We start from the raw sequence: 18,020 nt of genomic DNA on the forward strand, positions 1-18,020 counted from the left end.
TTCCTTCCCCCTCCCCCTCTTCCTTTCTTTTCTCCTCTCTCCCTAACCCTGTCCCCTCAGCCTTGCAAGAGTGTGGGTTATATGGAAAATGCTCTAATTGGGGGCGGGGGCTAGCCTTTGTACTTGTGTGCGTGAGTGTGTGCGTGTGTGTGTGTGTGTGTGTGTGTGTGTGTGAGCGTGCGCGCACGCACGCACGCTTATTTATATTTTGGGTTTTTACCTATTTACAATGAAATTTCTTATAAGATTCTATTGTAACAAAAAGTCATTTATATTCATGCAATTTTGAGAACTTGATTTTGTTTTTTACTTTGGATCTTTTGTCTTAATTTTGAGAGTTTTTATTTGTGTTCATTATTTTCACTAATTCTTTGGTTTTCATGCTATTAGTTTGCATTCAGACTTAATATCCTCATCTGTTTACTGCTAGTTTGTTTTTTTCAGAATTTTAATATCTTATACTCCATTTAGCTCATTAATTTTAAACTATTTTATTAAATGATTTACTTAACCGTGTTAGTTTCTCTGCCAATACAATTTAACTAGAGTCTTTAGGGTTAGCATTGAACATCATCATTTTCTCACATATTCTACCAAGTAAAGCTTGTTCAGAACATCTTGCTAGAGGGTATTCAGGGTTTATAGCCCCCTAATTTCACCCTAAAATTCTAGACATGAGCAGTTGAGTCACTTTCAGCTCCCTACTGTTGAAATGCCTGAGATCAAGCTTTCTAATTCCAAGTGGGTATCAGTACTAACTCCACCCCAAGGCTCCAATAATATCTAGATTTTAACCACATCTTTTGGCACCTCACATCTACTTCCCCAAGGCACCCTCAATGTGATGATATTTGAGCTTATTGCTTCATTTGTAATTTCTTTTCATTTTTTTCTGTTATGCCAGATGTGTATTTCTCCACAATTTTTGCACTTTTATTTACAAAGAAGGCTGCTTCTTATTCAGTTACATTATTTTAAATAAATACTAACTATAATATATGATAAATACATTTCATCATGTTTCTCTATAAACATTTTAAATTGTCAACTAATATGAATTATAAGTAATATTTTTCAAAATTCTTCAAGATACTCATGACTTTTCCTTCTCTCTACTTACTAAGATAAACAAATAAACAGGTAGCATAACATTAACTAAATTTTTATTTGGGGGGTAAAATCCAAACTCATTAAGACAGTGGTCTGATTGGATGATTTTAGAGTTTCCAATCTTATACTTTAGTAAGCAAGATTGCCTGGGGTTTTAACATAAAGGTAAATTTGGTAACTATTGGTAACTTCTATTCTCAAGCATTTTCAGTAGCATAGAAAAAGTTTTAAATATTTTATTTAGTAATTATTACTATAGGTATTGATTTCGTATTATAAAATTTTCACATTTATAGACCCCTTGTTTCCAGTTTTGTCCATATTATTACTGTGTTCACATATTATTATTTGTGTGCTTCTCCTCACAGTATAACCTTTGTCATCTATTTCTTTTTTTTTCAGCCTAAAAATTATTATTATGAATTTAAGTTGTAGACCATGTAAAAATCATCACTAAAACAAAGGTCTTAGGAACAAGGAAGTCTGGACTCAGGTTTCATCATAACTAGAAGGGGTTTGATGTAGCCTGAGGGAACTGAAAGAACTGAGTCAGTAAGAGACCATCGGAGGGCGTGTCATACATAAGGAACTTCCACTTCCTCTCCACTCTCACTGTTGCAGCACAGCTCAAACACAAGGGTCTTTACATGATGGCTCAGTTGGTGCTTCGACACATGGCTCACAATCTCTGTCATTGACCAATCCAACTTTTCCTAGAGCTTGGTGGCTACCATCAAGGAGTAAAACATGAACATACTCTGGGACAGGTGATCTCCAGCTTGTGCTCTGTCTTATAGTCGTCTAGGAACTGCTTGAGAGTCATCTTCCCATCACTTGCTTGCAGTCCCTGTACATCAAAGCGATCCCATAATGCCCACTCTTGATCATAGTACTGGCGATAAGTTGAATCCAGGGGCGCAGAGAAGCCAAAGGAAAGCAGAGCCAAGTTGATTAAAAAAACCATTTTTGTAAGACTCCAGTTGTGAATGTCCCTGAACCACCTTGTATGGCTCCAGACACACAAGGCCAACTACAGGTGCTGTGGTCCTGGCAATGGCTGGGATGATCTTCCCTGCAATCAGCATGCTCTTAGGCCAGTCTGCAGAGGAAATGCCGTAGTTTTCACCCCGAAAGGTTGCATGCTGCCACAATGAAATCCATGTGGAAGTTGCTGTCAGCATCCTTCTCAAAGTCAATGGGGTACATCTTGAATCCTAGTAGCTTGTCTGGAGTAGGAAGTGAAGTCTTGAGTTCCTGTAGGTGGCTGTCATCAACTGTGGTACTGATGCTCTGCAGCTCCTGCTCAGAAACATGAATCCTGATGCCAGATTTGGGAGCAAACTTGGGGATGGGCAGAGACTGAGGAGTTTGGCCACAGTAGCAGAGTCCTGTGACTATCTTAGTCCATATATCTGGGAAAATAGGTTGGCAGCATTCATCGCATAATTCCTGTGGAGGGGATTGTTTGTGTCAAAGGTGAGCGGATGTGGACAGAATTTTGGTTCTAACGAAAAACAGCTCCAGAGCTCGTAAGTTGGTCTGGAGAGAAGTTGTGCAGTAACTGTTGGATATTGTAAGAATACTGGGTGTGCCAGTGCTGGTGGGCCCAAGTCACACTGTTGGCCCAAGTACATGGTCTCCTCAGGACCAGGCTGTGCTGTAACAGCCTCAAGTACTACCAAAGGCTGGGTACCACCTAGCCACAGTGTCTGCTCCATGAACTTGGGGTCTATAAGGTATGGGTTAACATTTTCTGCTGACTGCTTAAAGAGTCCTTTAAACTCATCATGAGTCCAATGCAGAGTGTGCTCAATGGCATTGGAGAAGTTCTTCAGTGTGCAGATGGGGATGGATTTCTTAGGTTCTGGCATGCCTGATTCCAGCAGAGGCTTACAGTAGTACACACAATGGATGTCCATGCACAAATGAGCATCATTTGTCCAGGGCATTGGCCACACCATCCAAGTTTTGAGAGAAGTCATCATCATAGACATGTTCTGTCTCAGGGCCTGCTCGATTCTGGTGGGCTGAACACCTTGATGTGTGGACTTATGTCACACACTGTAGCAGCAACAGTCTCAAACCTTAATTTTGTGACATCCCAGGGATGGAAGAGAAAATGGTGGTTCAGGTTTGACTTCTCAATGGTGTCCATATCTCTAATTGTGATCTCTCCATCTCCCCAAAGCTGAGGCCAGCTCCAGTTCATAGCCAATGGCACCTGTATCTACGAGGAAGTACTTTTGCTTGTCAAGCCTCTCTTGTAGGTTTGACCCAAATGCAGACACTTCCCCGTCATTACAGTTCTGGAGAGACATGCGCTTTTCTTCCATGAAGGCCACTTTGTGCTCTGGGAGACATTCAGGGGCATCAAAGTACAGCCACTGCCTAATAGGCATAAACTTTCCAGAACAAGCCTTTATGACCTCCTGGGCATCCACACCAATGAAGGCATTCATGGGTGCCAGAGCCCCATCAGCTAGATAGGCCAACTTCCTCTCCGTATGAGGTCTACATCCTAGCAATCCTGCTGAACTGCTGGCAAAGCTTGAGCATTCACAGCTTGTGCTAAGGTCACCATTTCTGCAGCATCCTCCTCATTATGGGGTTGAGGAGGCCTACTGTGTTGAGTACAAAACTGACGCAGAGCCTGAAAGCCAATGTGCAGCTGAGCAAGGAAACATCACTTCACAAAATTTGTTACTGCAAAATCTGGCTCTGCCAAGGAGGCGGGTAGGGGATTAAAACTGATCTTCTGAGTGACTTTCACTTGACTGACAGTGCCTCCAAGGATGTAGTCAGAGAAGCTGCAGGCAGCACAGATACTAAATATATAGGAATTCAGAACTTTGATATCTATGGGACCAATACCATTGAGTTCACTCATGCCCTGAACTTTTGTGAAAGAGACAAAGTTGCCACTCTGAAATTCATGCCTGGATTCCTCCAAGCAGGTAACAAGCCCTGGATTCCCCTTGGTGATCATTGAAACCATGGCACTGAGTGGCTGTTCCCCTATTTAAATCTCTGAGAATAATTTCCTCTCTGAAGCAACAGAAGAGTTGTCCAACTAGGCCCCGAGTGTCTGCTACCACTAGCTTGATTGTGGCTATGGAAGAAATGACCCATTTGCAGCTGATATTCCAAAGGAGTGTTGGTAAAAACCACCACCTGAAAACCATTAAGGAAGTCCTCAAGAAGGGGTCCAGTGTAGGTGTGCACAGGAACATAACTATTGAGTTCGGCAAGGAGTGGCTGGGATATCTCAGCTTGGTTTTTGCCAATATCTTCTTCTTGAAGGTAGAACTGGAAAGACAGATCAGCCAATTGGGCAGTGCCCTGGTCATGGAGAATGACACCCTTCACCTCATTGAGGATGATGTTCTTGGCAATTTCCACACCTAGGCCCTGTAGGCCTAATTTCAGTGCCCTGGAAGTCTGGAGATGCTTCATTGCCTCACGCCCTAGTACTTACATCTGACGAGAGTAAAGGCCTTCATCTATGTCTATTTCCTTGGGTTGTGGTTTTTTTGTTTGTTTGTTTTGTTTTTTGTTTGTTTATTTTTTGTTTTGACATTCTGTTGGTTGGCCTTTGGGATATTTTAAACATAGTAGGATAGGTAGTAGGAGACCAATTAACATCCAGCTTAGAGTCAGGTCTAGACACTCTGTGTTTCTTGGACAGAACTGAATGGACAGCAACACTGGTACCTGTTTGTGCTGCCTTCCACTCTCTCTGTCCTTCCTCTTCTTGAAGACCCAGCTGCAAACCAGTGTAGCCTGACCTTCAGTTCCCTGGCCCTGCAAGGCCTTCTCCTCAGCCAGGAAACAAGATCCCTTTCTTCTATTTCTAAACCTTATTTTTAATATGTATGTAGGATATTTAATTATTAAGTGTTTACTCATAGATGTTAATCAATATATGATTGACTTATTTTTATTCTCACTATTGTACATATTTAGGGGGACAGGATAATAGTTAATACATGTATGTGGTGCATGACAGATTATAGACATGACTCCTTTAGTTTCTAAGTATTTAAAAATAACATACAATAATGTGTACATTTATGGAGTGCTATATTCTCATTGTACTGATAAAACCTCCTTATGATTATATATTTGAATCCTTCATTTCCTTTCTTCCAGTTATTCACAGAATCTAGGTTATTGTGAATTGACACCACTCTCCCCGACTATAAAGTCTTGTTTATCTTTGGAGTTTAGATATTCTGCATCAGGTTAATACATAGTTGAATAATGTCATGTTCTACTAGGAAAACATAGGTGATAAAAGAGTAGAGCCATGAAAGCCATTGCTAGTCATCCCAACACAAAAGGGAGTGTAAAATGCCCATGAAGACACTATCAGTGATTTTCTTCCTTTGTGGCAGGATTGAATCTCATTTCCTTATCGGAAAAAATTTTGAAGTTTCTGCATTTCACATTCTGTGGTGGTACCACAGGTGAGTATAATGCAGAACACAGCAGAGTTCTTTTGCACACATCACATGGCTTCTCCAGTCCCAGTTGCTCTGCCTCTCTTTTTAGACAATGTGTGACAATTCTTACAGGGTCAGCAGTGTGTTTATCTGTGGCCACTAAATCCGTCTCTTGGCCGCATTTAATGCTTTAAACTATTACCTGTGATTCCTTGAGGCTAATCTGAGGCCATATCTTCCCAGAAAAGGATCATAATAAACACACACTAATATTGCACACTGGAACCATTAAGACTAATTTTATACAGCCCTTTAAAGACTACTAAAGACATTTTCTCAAGCTTTTTAATTATTAGAGGTGCGTAGATGCAAGTTCAGGAAAGGGCAATGTTTTATGCAGATTTTCCCAGGCATATACAATTTTATTATATCTTTAATTTTAGTAAGATATTTAAGTGGCTTTTAGGAACACTTGAATCTTATTTCTTTACCAGCTTTCCCATTATATATTTCATATGAGAAAGATGTCACATGGTTTTAAAAAGGTCTGCTGTGGATGGATTGTGATAATATCCATTTACTGATGAAGGCATTAGATGTGTTGGATACCTGAGCCCATGAGCTGTAATTAAAAAATCAGTGTGGTACAGTGGATTTCTGAGTCTGAATTTAGCTTATTTCCCTAGGTCATTCCACACAGAGCCATATTTCCTTCTTATTGCCTTGAAACAGCAAATCACCTTGCTGTTCCTAATCATATGCAAACTAGGGCTTTGGAATTTTGCTTTAATTGAAAGCATTCAATGGAGTCCTAAATGTTCAGCTTTTTCATCACTGTATCATCTGGTAATTAGTGTTATAAAGCCCTTATCTGGAGATTGGTTTGATTAATTTACAAATATCATATAACCCATGAAGATGATGTTTCTTTTGTGATATAGTTGGTGAATTTTAAAATATCTTTGCTATTAAATTTTTCTTTAAAATGTTTTGGGTTTTGTCAGCAATGTAGGAATTGTAAGATAGTTCAAAATTTAAGTGAAGGCTCTTAGGATGTGTTTCAGTGATAAAGTAGTTTGCTATCCTATATTAAACCATGAATTCAAGCCTCATCACCACTAACAGGTGCGCGCACCGATGCACACACACACACATGCACACACATACACACACACACATACACACACATACACACAGATACACACCTGCTAGTGCGTATGCATTTGCACTGCAAATTGATCCATCCATGAGGCGCACTGTTACTCTTGTTTTTACTAGAATTCTGTGATGCTGGAACAAAGACAACATTTTTCAGTTCTTTTTTTTTTTTTTTATGTTGTACTTGGTAACTATGGAAACTATGTTATATATAACTCATTCAGTGTTATATTGACATTTTAAAATCCTGTGGGGTCATTTACTTTTTGTGGTTTTTTTTTTTTTGTGGCATAGTGTAAATTAATCCTATGATACATAGTTCCTTGTGCTCCAGTTAGAAAATGGAGAGCCTCTCCTCAGCCTTCCTACTGGCTGGTTAGATGAATTTGGCTTAGCCAATGAGAATGTTGTGAGACGTTTGATTGGAAGTGGGGTTAGTGAAGTACATCTCTTGGTGTTGTGTGGCAAAGTTTGAACAGCTTCATAGCCAAGTTCAAAGCTGTCCACAGCAGTGATGGTGATTGTGGCTCTTGCTGTGCAAGCCCTAGTGCTTGCAGCTCTGACTGATGTTCCTCCCCAACCCCTGACCTCTCTTCCACACTCATTCTTTTGAGTGGGGTTTAGCATGAACTATCACCCCTACACTAAACTCTGACACTTTTACTCTAAGAGTTTTGAAACAGGATTAGCTAAGCTTAACATCACAACAGGCCTTGAACATTTGATTCTCTTGCCTCATCTTCTCAAATACCTGGAATTATAGGCCTGGACCACCTTTCTGCACCTTGCTCTTCTTCACTTTTGCATTTCTGATCAAAACTCACTTTTGTAAAGGAACAATGTGTACTATTTGAGCACCAGGAGCCTTGCTTAGCTCTTGTATTCTTACTGGATGAACTTCGGTGCTAGAGGAAGATGGTCCTCACAGTGGCACTAAGCCAGAGACTTCTGAATTTATCATCTTATTGTCTAAAGGGGGAAAAAGAAATGTATTCAAAGAGTAAGCAAAGCCAAAGTTAGATTTATTAAAGAAAAGTGAGAAAAACTCCCAAGTGGGATAGAATATCTGAGAGAGGGATACTGCTGTGCATCCTAGTTTAGTGATCTTAATGAGACTAACGATGGACACCAAGGCAATCTTTGAGATTGGACATTCACAGAGTACATTACAGGCAGGATCATGGAGTGGCCTCTGCTTACCCTTTGCTTGAATTTCTTATCTAATCAGGAAATGCTCATACATGATGGTCACATTTGTCCACTCTTTCCCTCTACTCATTTTTTTTTTTTATTTTCTAGGCTATTGATCTAGCCATTTCTCCCTCCCTCTCTCTCTGTCTCTGTCTCTCTCTGTCTCTCTGTCTCTCTCTGTCTCTGTGTCTGTCTGTCTGTCTGTCTGCCTGCCTGTCTGTCTGTCTGTCTGTCTGTCTCTCTCTCTGGATGGAATGCATGATTAACTTATAATTTGCATGAACTTCCTATAGGACATTGATTCTTAACAGACAAACTGAAATACCCCAAAAAAGAATTGTATTATACTTGGAAAGGGAGGATGTGAAGAGTTTTCCAAAGGAACACGAAAGTGAACCAGCAGAAGGACGTAGGTAAAGTGTAGTGTTTGAGGATATCACACACCCATTTGTCAGCCCATGTACCCAGCGCCTCATAGGAACATCAAGAGATTAGCGAAAAACCTAAAATCCCATCCCTACTGTACCAGTGCTCCAGAGATCAGGGAAGACAGAAGGTTCATTGAAAGGGAGAGAAGGAAAAGTAGGGACCTCTGAGGGCAGCTTTTGTACTTCCTGCAAGGAGTTTCCTCATTGCTTCCCATCACTCAGAGGCAAACACCAGTAGCCATGTTTCAGGTGAGTCCCTTGTAAACAGACACAGTTGCTTTATATATGTGCTCTAAAATTTAATCCCATGATACAGATGATGAGATCCTAATAGATTTTTTTCTTTTTTTTTTTAAACAGAAATGATCCATAACCTTCAATATTGAAGAGCAAAACACTAGTTAACTCTGACTCCTAGCACACTTGCAAATTGTGCCTCTTCAATCACTTTTCTAATTAGCGAGCAGACATCTCGAAGCACCGTGATCATTCAGATTTTAATTGTCAGGCAGCGCCGTCTACAATCACTCCATATGTTCCTACAAAAAATATGAACAGTTAACGCCAAGATAGCAACTAGAGTTTTGATGGTTGTGGCTAATTAGGTAGCTAGGCATGATCCAGTCTATTGCTTATCCACTTGGAACATAATTATGATTACGTTTTCCACTATCCTATAAGCATATATCTCTTTTCCCTAAAAATTGTATTGTGTGATATAAATACGCAAATGAGGTTTCTCTCTGGGGGAAGTGCACATTGCCATTTAATTCACTTAAAAGATATTCAGAAATTACAATATACTAAGTGAAAACATACACACAAGCAAAATAAGATTCGCTCAGTGTCATGCTAATAACGGTGGATATACGCTGAGCTTGTTGTGTATGTGTTTGGAATTTTTGTTAGAGTTTTAAATGTTTTGAAACTTTCAACTCTCACATCTCTGTTATGGATAATTTTGGGAGGAGAAGGATGCGATGAATGACTTTTTCATGTTTAATACAAGTGATTCACATAGGACTCCTGACCTCAAACTATGCCTTTTAGCCTGTAGGCAATAACACCTTTGGTAGTGAGTAGTTCAAAGTTCAAGGTTTAGTTAACTAGAAACTGACTCAAAATTCAGTGCTGGTTGTGAATATGACTTCTTGATTTTTAATTCCTCAATTTTTTGTAGTTTATTTATTTTTTGAATGAATGGGAATTATAAAACTAATTCATAGTAATACCTATTGAAAACAGTTATTGTACTATTTCAAGATATGTGACATACGTGACACATGTGAAAGCGTTTAGAAAATTGATAACAGTAGAGTCTGATCTCAGTTATCTGTTGTATTTCTCTCTTTGTATTTCAAAATTGTTTCTTATTTTTTTTCTTCCTTTTTGTAATGAGATGATTCTCTCCTCTCTCTGCCAGACCTCCAAGTGGATAAAAGTTTTGGCCTGCTACATGTATGGGTATGCTATTTTCTTCTAGTCTAAAAGCCTCAACATATTACTCCCACTGCTCACTTTGTCTTTGGCCATGTTTGTTTCCCCTTTGGAGTGGCTTTTCTACTACAGCATTTAAAAAGAAGCATCATGCTTGCTTAGAATACTAGAATAACTGCTTTTTAATCTTCTTTCCCCTTGGATGTAATTGTGTAATTATCTGTTCTTGATAAAGCAGCAATTGGGATCTTTCCCTCCTTCCATTCACCAGTTCCTTCTGTTCCTTTACTCTTCCTTTTCTCTTTATATTTTTCTTTTTCTTTCCTCTTTTATCTGTTTTTAAAAATTTCTTGTGTATTTTTTGCCATACCGATTTATGTTAATTATTATTACATTTAAATCACGATGAATTCTAAATTCTAAAACATTTCTTTCCAAATATAATAAATTTTTAAACATAGAACTATTGGCTCACCTTTGACCATGTCCCCTGGAGGGGGAGACCTGGTGGCACTCAGAGGAAGGACAGCAGGTTACCAAGAAGAGACTTGATACCCTATGAACATATACAGGGGGAGGTAATCCCCCTCAGGAACAGTCATAGGGGAGGGGAATAAGGGGAAAAGAGGAGGGAGGGAAGAATGGGAGGATACAAGGGATGGGATAACCATTGAGATATAACAAGAATAAATTAATAAAGAAAAAATGCAAAAAAAAAAGAACTATTGGCATATACTTTTACAGTCACATTTTTTCTGGTTTGTATTATTGGAACTTGTGGAAGTGAAAATAATTTGCAAAGTGAAGATTTATAACACATCTGTTAATAATCTCAAAGCATTGCATCTGATACTAATGTGGTGCTTTAAGTGATAAGTGTGCCCTCGCTTCTTAAAACTCCTCGGCACCTGGCTGGTGTACTGTTTGGAGGAGATTATGGGTTATTTAAGAGGTGCAGCCTTTCTGCAGGAAGTGTATTACCGGGGTTGAGATTGAAGGGTTCACAGGCTCACCCCACTTCCAGTTTGCTTTTCCAACTTCCTCTTTGTGGTTAAAGATGTGATTCCTCATCCTCCTTCTCAGACTACCTGCTGCAATATATTTTAGTCATTCTTAGACTCTTTCTATGGAATCTCAGGCCAAAAGAAACTCTTCCCGAGTTGCTTTTGGTCATGCTGTTTCATCACAGAAACAGAAGAATAACTAAACACCAACTGCCACATTGGTGCATTCCATGGTAATTACTAAGTACTGGGATTTTGCTAATTTCTAACACTTCAATGGGAATTGTGTAATTTCAATGTATTAACAGATGGCCATATCATTTCATGAAAAAAAAACTATTTGGGTTACTTAAATGTAAAACATTAATAAAAGCTGGGCTATAAAGGGTCTGGTTTGACGTAAAGTAGCATACCTCATACTTCCCAATCATTGATAATGAGGCATGCTGGCTGGCTTTATGTCAGCTTGACACAGGCTAGAATCATTCTAGCTGAGGGGATCGCTAATGAGAGAATATCCTCACTAGACTGGCTTGTGAGCAAGCCTGTGGTGCATTTTCTTGATTGATGATATATGAGAAAGGGCATGGTTCACTGGGAGCATTGCCATCCCTGGGCGGCTGGTTTTGGGTTCTATAAGAAAGCAGGCTGGGCAAGCCATGGGGAGCAAACCCTTAAGCAGTACCCCTCATGGCCTCTGGATCAGCTCCTGCCTCTAGGTTCCTGCCTTTGGGTTCCTGTCCTGACTTCCCTCACCAATAGAGTGTAACCTGAATATTGTAAACTGAAATAAAACCTTTCTGCCCCAGGCTGTTTATAGTCATGGTGTTTTGTCACAGCAGTAGAGACCCTAAATGAGACATGAGGTCCTCAAGGCTTGAACTGTTTTTTCTGTCTTGAACTGTCTTAAAAGGCTGGTGGACTTACGTCAGTCTCCTGTGGGAAGTGGCCTAAGTCATGGTATAGTCAAGTCTTGCCCCATCCTAGTGTTACCTTGCATTCCTGCCATGTTTGATTTTCTTAAGTGATACCCAGTAGCATATTAGTATAATAGACATATTGTCTATCTGTGAGTAGGAATAGGTTGCTAAGCCCATATTTGATATGCTGAATTGTTTTGCTGAGAACATTATCTCTTGATACCCTCATGCTTATCTCTGTGCAAATTCAAATTATTTTTCTTCAGTATTCCATAAGCACATTTTATTTTTTTTCACTGCTCAAGGTTTATTTGGTGTTTTCACTGGCATGACACTGGGTAGTGGGTTGCATCATTCATATGCAGATCTTACTTTTTACATAATATTACAATGCACACTACAGACACATATAACACACAAAATAGTATCCTCTAGACAGTTGTGCACAAGGTATGCATAATGGACTTACACACTGGAGCCAAGTTATGACTAATTGGCAACTCGATGGCCTAGACACGTTTGGTGAGGGTGCATAGCACAGTGACACAGCAGGGTCCCGGGGCAATTGAAATTCTGCACACAATTGGCAGTATGTTTCAGAGACAGTGGGACTATCGCATTAACCAGATTACCACTACACAAGTACCACTTAGCATTAGGGTAAAACTGTGGGAACTGAGGTTTACCTCAGACCACCTCAACACAACTGCACTAACCACAGCTCAGAAGAGAAGGAGGCGGTGTGTGGTCTCCATAGAAACCCTGTGGCAGCCTGGACAGTGAAATGCTAGGGCATCGGGAGACTTTAGAACTATAGCTCTTTCTGGATCCCCCCAGAGGGTATCTGTGTTCTTCTTCAGGCAGGTTTTCTCTTCAAGACTCACAGTCACCTTCACAACATCCAAGGTTCCGTTTGTCCCAAGATACAAGGGACACTGAAGAAGACATCATACATGATCTCATAGAGACCCTTAATCATGGTGGAGATGGATGCAGCTGCCTAAGAGTCTTCATGATGTTCCCAGTCAAGTCTGCCAAAGAGAGGCCAAGGGCACAAGAGGTGTAACCCTTCAGTTTGATCACCTCATAGACACTGTCAATGACCTGCTTGTGGACCACCTTTTACTGCTCCTTGTCGTCATCAGTGCCCAGTACTGAGTTCAGAGTCTTCAGGAAGAGCCCGGCAACATTCAGGCCACTCCACAGAAGCACAATGGTGTCTCCATGCTCCCGTAGGACCCACCTCAGACAGCTTAGCCGGTGAACTCTCAGCCTTTCTCCCATAAGGTAATGGAACCGAGCGGAGTACAGATTACAACCACTTCCAATAACTCGGTTTTCCAAACCACATAGATCAAGATATCCACTAGGTTGGAAACACTGAGCAGTTGCAGTTCGGACTGTATTTTCGTATCACTGGGAATGATGAATTTGAAGATGCTTTCGCTTCTCTGGACCATATTCAGTCGGCTCTCTCCCTTTTGCTGATGGGCTCCCTGTGTGATAATGACCAGCTTGGAGTTTGCAGTCACACTGTAGTCTTTGCCGGGGACGATTTTTGTGTGTGTGTATGTTTTAAGGAAGAGGCTGCCATGCTGGAGAGTCATCATCTCTCCCTTCAGTTTGTCTTCCATGACATCAACAAAGGCAAGCTCATCCGCCAAGTCCTTCATTAAGATGCCGATGGCAGCGCCGTTCTTCCTTAAGTAGATGCCCAATCAGTTGATCCTTGAGGGTTGTCGTCTTAGACTTTGAACCTTTTGGGACCTCTAGTGCAGGATGGTGGGCATTGAGCACTCAGCAGTGTGGTCTGGGCTTGGCAACAGTGGATCCAACACCCACCCACATTTCATTTTTATAAAAAGTAAAACCACTCCCTTTGTAATCTGGAAGACAAGGTTTTACATTATGGAGACAGGCTTTCTTAGAAGAACCCATGTTTCATTCTTCTGTTTATGCATTTTTCTTTCTAGTCTCACAAAAAACTTCCACCGCAGATACATTCAGTCCTTCGTGTAGTATAAGACTGACACCCAAACATCGAGGGGATATCCTTTAACTGTAGAGCTAAGAAATGAGCTCAGCGCTATACAGTGAAAGCAATTTGCTGTCAGAACCTGCACCCTTGAAACCTTCCATCTGCATCTTTCCCGTGTCCCTTCATCCACAGGCTATTGGCTGTCAAACCTACGTTCTTCATTATGTAAACCAATCCCCATTAAACTTTCATTGCTTCAGAAGTGTGGCATATTTTAATCTATAAAAATTAAAAGTATCTTTTGGGACTGGACCAGCTAGGAGAGAATGGGTAAACTTTGTTCTTTATCTTAGGCAGCTATGTTCTAACATGTTAACTCAGCACTTACTACTGTCCTTGAGCTATGACCCCCCTCTCACCCCTGAGAACTCAAATTCCATCCAAAGGGACTCCTTAAGAAATCTCAGGCACCAAACGTTGCCAGAAGTGTGAGAATGGCCCCTCTCTAGTGAAGAAAAAAGAATGTGCTCTGACAACCAGTGACCACAATCTCCGTCTCAACCCGGTTACTTTGATAACATCTCCCACCCACCCCCACTTCTTCTTGGGGGGGGGCACATTCCTAGGTTCTGGAGATTCCAACACGGCTATCTTGACAAGTCACTCTATGCTTATGACATTATGCGAAAATCATCTTGCAGTTTTGTATGCAACGGAGGTTACTGATATTAGAAATCTAACTGTTCGTAAAACGTGTATTTAACACGGAAGATAGTGCTATTTCCTGAAGTAAACTGGTTTTTAGCCCCATTTCCTCCACTGTCTGAGAGGGGAAGAGCAGCCTAGAGGCATTCTCAATTGTCACGGAACAGAAAGTATTGCACAGCATATCTAGATAAAACATCTATTTTATTTTCAGTAATTTTTAATTTTTAAATTAAATTAAATTAAAAAACTTTTTTTTTGAGATAGGGTTTCTTCGTGTAGCCTTGGCTATCCTAGAATCACTCTGTAGACCAGGTTAGCCTCAAACACAAGAGATCCACCTGACTTTGCCTCCCTGGGCCAGTGTTGTAATGGATAGCATGGATTATGGGTCAGAGAACACCTGTTATAGCTCTCTCTTACCTCCTTTCCCTTCCCTATCGCCTCCTTCCTTGTCTATCTGCTCATCCCATCTCTATTACCACCCCCCCCACACACACACAGACAGACAGATACACACACACACACACACACACACACACACACACACACACACAGGAGGTAGGGAGGAGATGCTGGCAAGCTACATCTTGTATACTTATTACTAACCGGAAATGTGCGATGATGAAAACATCTGGCAAAAATAGATTTTTTTCCCTTTGTTTTAAATAGAAAGTGCTCATACAACGAGAAAAACATTCAAATTTTCCAGATTGCTTGAGGGGTGTGAAGCGTCTTTTCCAGGAGAAATAATCTCATGTCTTAAACTGAATTTCCGACAGGCGTGTGATGGGTTGCCTTTAGGGCTCAGTGTAATGTGCTGGACCAGGCAGATGAGTCAGAAGGCAGGAGTTCACAGGGAGCTTTCTTCTAAGGGCAGAAAATTATCCCTCTTAATGGGCACTTTGGAAGAGTTCCCTGAGCTGTAACCTTGGTGGATGTTGACTTCAGGATCATTAGCCACCCAAGATAAATACAGCCCATAGGAGGTGGTGTTCCTTCCAGTGTGAGTTGCAAATGAGACTAGTCATTTACAATAAACTCAGGCAAAGGAACAGAGTTAAGCAGTGATGAGTCACCTATGTTGGCCTCTTTTTTGTAAAAGTTCCATAAGGAAAAAAAAACCCTCCACCAATGTCTAATTTTGACAATTATTCAGAAATACGTATTTTTAGAATACAGAAAACTGCCGGCTCACAGAGAGAAAGCTGGAATTAGGTTTCCTAATCTTCTACTTAGAAGCTGGGTTACCTTGCACAAGTGACATAATCTTACAATAATTAGGTTAATTTTTTACTTTTTAAAGTGATAATAAGAGCATTTACATAGGCTACATTTAAACGTCCTTTGAGGGTTATAACCACCCTGAAATAGGCTTGGGAATCACTTGGTATAGTATCAAGTAATATAGTTCTCTATTGCCATTTAACAGTGTTTATAATTATAAGTGACTTATTACTATTCCTAGCATAGAGTTTATTATTACCAGGTATTAGTATAAAGTATGAAATAAGCTCTAACAAATATTTTCAGTCTTTTTTGTCGGTATTAAAGTAATCAATATCCATTTTCAGAGAGCAGTTTGTTGACTTTTAAAATATGTGTACACTTAAAAAAAACGACCCTCAGAATCAAGATAAATAACATTTTCAGTATTTGCCTTTCAGCAATAACTGTAGAAATTAGTTCAAACATTCGATATTTTATATGATAGAATCTTAAAATATGCATTCTTTGTGCCTGGCTCCTTTCACTTGGTATATTTCTGGTTCTTTTTCTACTTAGAGTAATGCATGGATAATGAATTTGTTTTTTTCCTATAGCTGAGAAAAGTACCATCGTACCGTGTTTCACGTTGTGCTTGCTCATTTCTCTCTCATGATCATTCGTGTTGCTTTCAGTTTGGGGCTAAATAAATAAAACTGTTACGTATTTTAGTGGAAATCTTTTTCATTTGCATTTATAGTAAAGCTTATAATCGGATTTCCAAATTATAAAAATGCTTCTGGAATAGGTCACTTGTTTTGCGTTGAACTCATATATCACCTGTGGATATCTCAATGTCTTAATTATGTTGCATTATTATTCATGACTATGACCCATTTTGGAATTGGCTAAGATGTTCCTTTGTTTCTTTCAGCAAAGTTCCATGGATCTGTACATGCTTTGTAAAAGTATATGCAGTCAAAGTTTTGCATAAAACTTTAAGATACAATGGGTTCATTCCACTTAAAATTTCATTTTGCTATCATATATATATATGTGATATGTATACATATATATGATATGTATCCATCTTGTTCTCTGTGACCTGGTTAAACTCACTTATTTCTACTACTGCTTTCATAGGCATCTTACGTTTTTCCACACAACAACCATGTTGCATTTGGAGGAGTAAAATATTCTACTTCCTCCTTTCAGTCTAAGTGTCTAACAATACAATGTTGCTTGTCATGCTGCATTGCCTAGTTTTTGTAGTACAGTGATGAACAGATCCTGGAAACCATGAGCCAGGGAATCTTCTCAGCAATGATGAATAAAGCAAGCAAACTGCACTTGCATCATATGAAATCACCATATGACGAAAAGTTTATATGTGCCTTTCCCAGGACATCTAAACTGCCCTCTACTACAATCTTTTAGCCACTCTACAGCTTAGATGAATGACTTGTTATTGTATTCTTGCACTGCCATTTTAGGTAATTGTTTAGAAAATATAAACAGGCTCACCTGCTCCCTTACTAACCCACCATAGCACTTCCAGTAGCATCAAGACTGAGCACGTCCTGGTAAGGCCTTCCCCCCCCCCCCCATGCCCCCGGGAGAACTGATTGAAAAGCATGCAACAGAGATCATGTCAGAGATAGCCCCGCTCCCCAAACCTTTCTAATTATTCATTTGAATGCCTCTAAGTTCTGTTTTGGCAGAGAATATGACTTAGAGAGATGCTACTTTTGTAGACCTGGCTGCACAATGAGGCAGGAAACTGATTTTTGACTTCTAAACCACAGCAGAACTGCTCCAGATGACAGACTGTACAGAGACTGGCAAAGGAGCAGTCAGGGTTTACTGATATATACCAATGCAATCTTGGCTTTTTTTCCTTCCAGTTTCTAACATTTAGGAAAAAGACATAAAGCATTTACTGATACTTAAGCAAGATTAAGTTTAGAAAAGGAGTTCCTACTTATGGTTATATCTGAGATATCTGAGCAGTTATTAACAGACAAACCTTCCGATAGATGACTACTATAAACTCTATTGACTGAGTAGGAGAAACCAGGCATAAACAAGGAGAGATGGAGGCTTATAAGAGCACACACTGAATGAAGTAATATAATATAATAAATTATCTGAGGTAATTTTTTATTGAAAAAAATTGTGTGAAAAATTTCATACAATACATTCTTTTTCTTTCCTTATTGGGTAAAGGCTTTTATTATTTTATTTATTTATTATGATTTTTTTCCTACAGCAAATTCTGATCAATGTTTCCCCCTCAACCACTTCAAGATCCTCCCCGCCTATCCAACGCCAAATCTTCTTTCTCTCTCTTTTTATTAGCAGGCAAATAAAAGAGGAAAGAAACAAGAGTAAAACAAAAACAAACAAATAAATAGAAAAAACAAGTAAAAGACACAAGAAAC

At 39.7% G+C, this 18,020-nt stretch overlaps 2 pseudogenes across 2 annotated transcripts in view; both read right to left on the bottom strand.

The window, feature by feature from the left end:
- Nucleotides 1-1,685: 1,685 nt before the first annotated feature.
- On the bottom strand, nucleotides 1,686-10,837 carry LOC311589793 (ubiquitin-like modifier-activating enzyme 1 Y; annotated as a pseudogene). Its single transcript has 2 exons — nucleotides 10,748-10,837; nucleotides 1,686-4,623 (listed from the first exon to the last, which is right to left on the bottom strand). The product of its transcript is annotated as a ubiquitin-like modifier-activating enzyme 1 Y (transcript).
- Nucleotides 10,838-12,412: 1,575 nt separating this feature from the next.
- The window catches only part of LOC311589794 (L-lactate dehydrogenase A chain-like), a 35,289-nt pseudogene continuing 29,681 nt past the window's right edge, over nucleotides 12,413-18,020 (bottom strand). Inside the window, exon 2 of the transcript in view lies at nucleotides 12,413-13,459. The product of the transcript in view is annotated as an L-lactate dehydrogenase A chain-like (transcript). The remainder of the gene's footprint in view (nucleotides 13,460-18,020) is intronic.

The sequence above is a fragment of the Acomys minous genome, assembly GCF_964271855.1.
Source record: "Acomys minous genome assembly, chromosome: 19".
NCBI classification, from domain to species: domain Eukaryota; kingdom Metazoa; phylum Chordata; class Mammalia; order Rodentia; family Muridae; genus Acomys; species Acomys minous.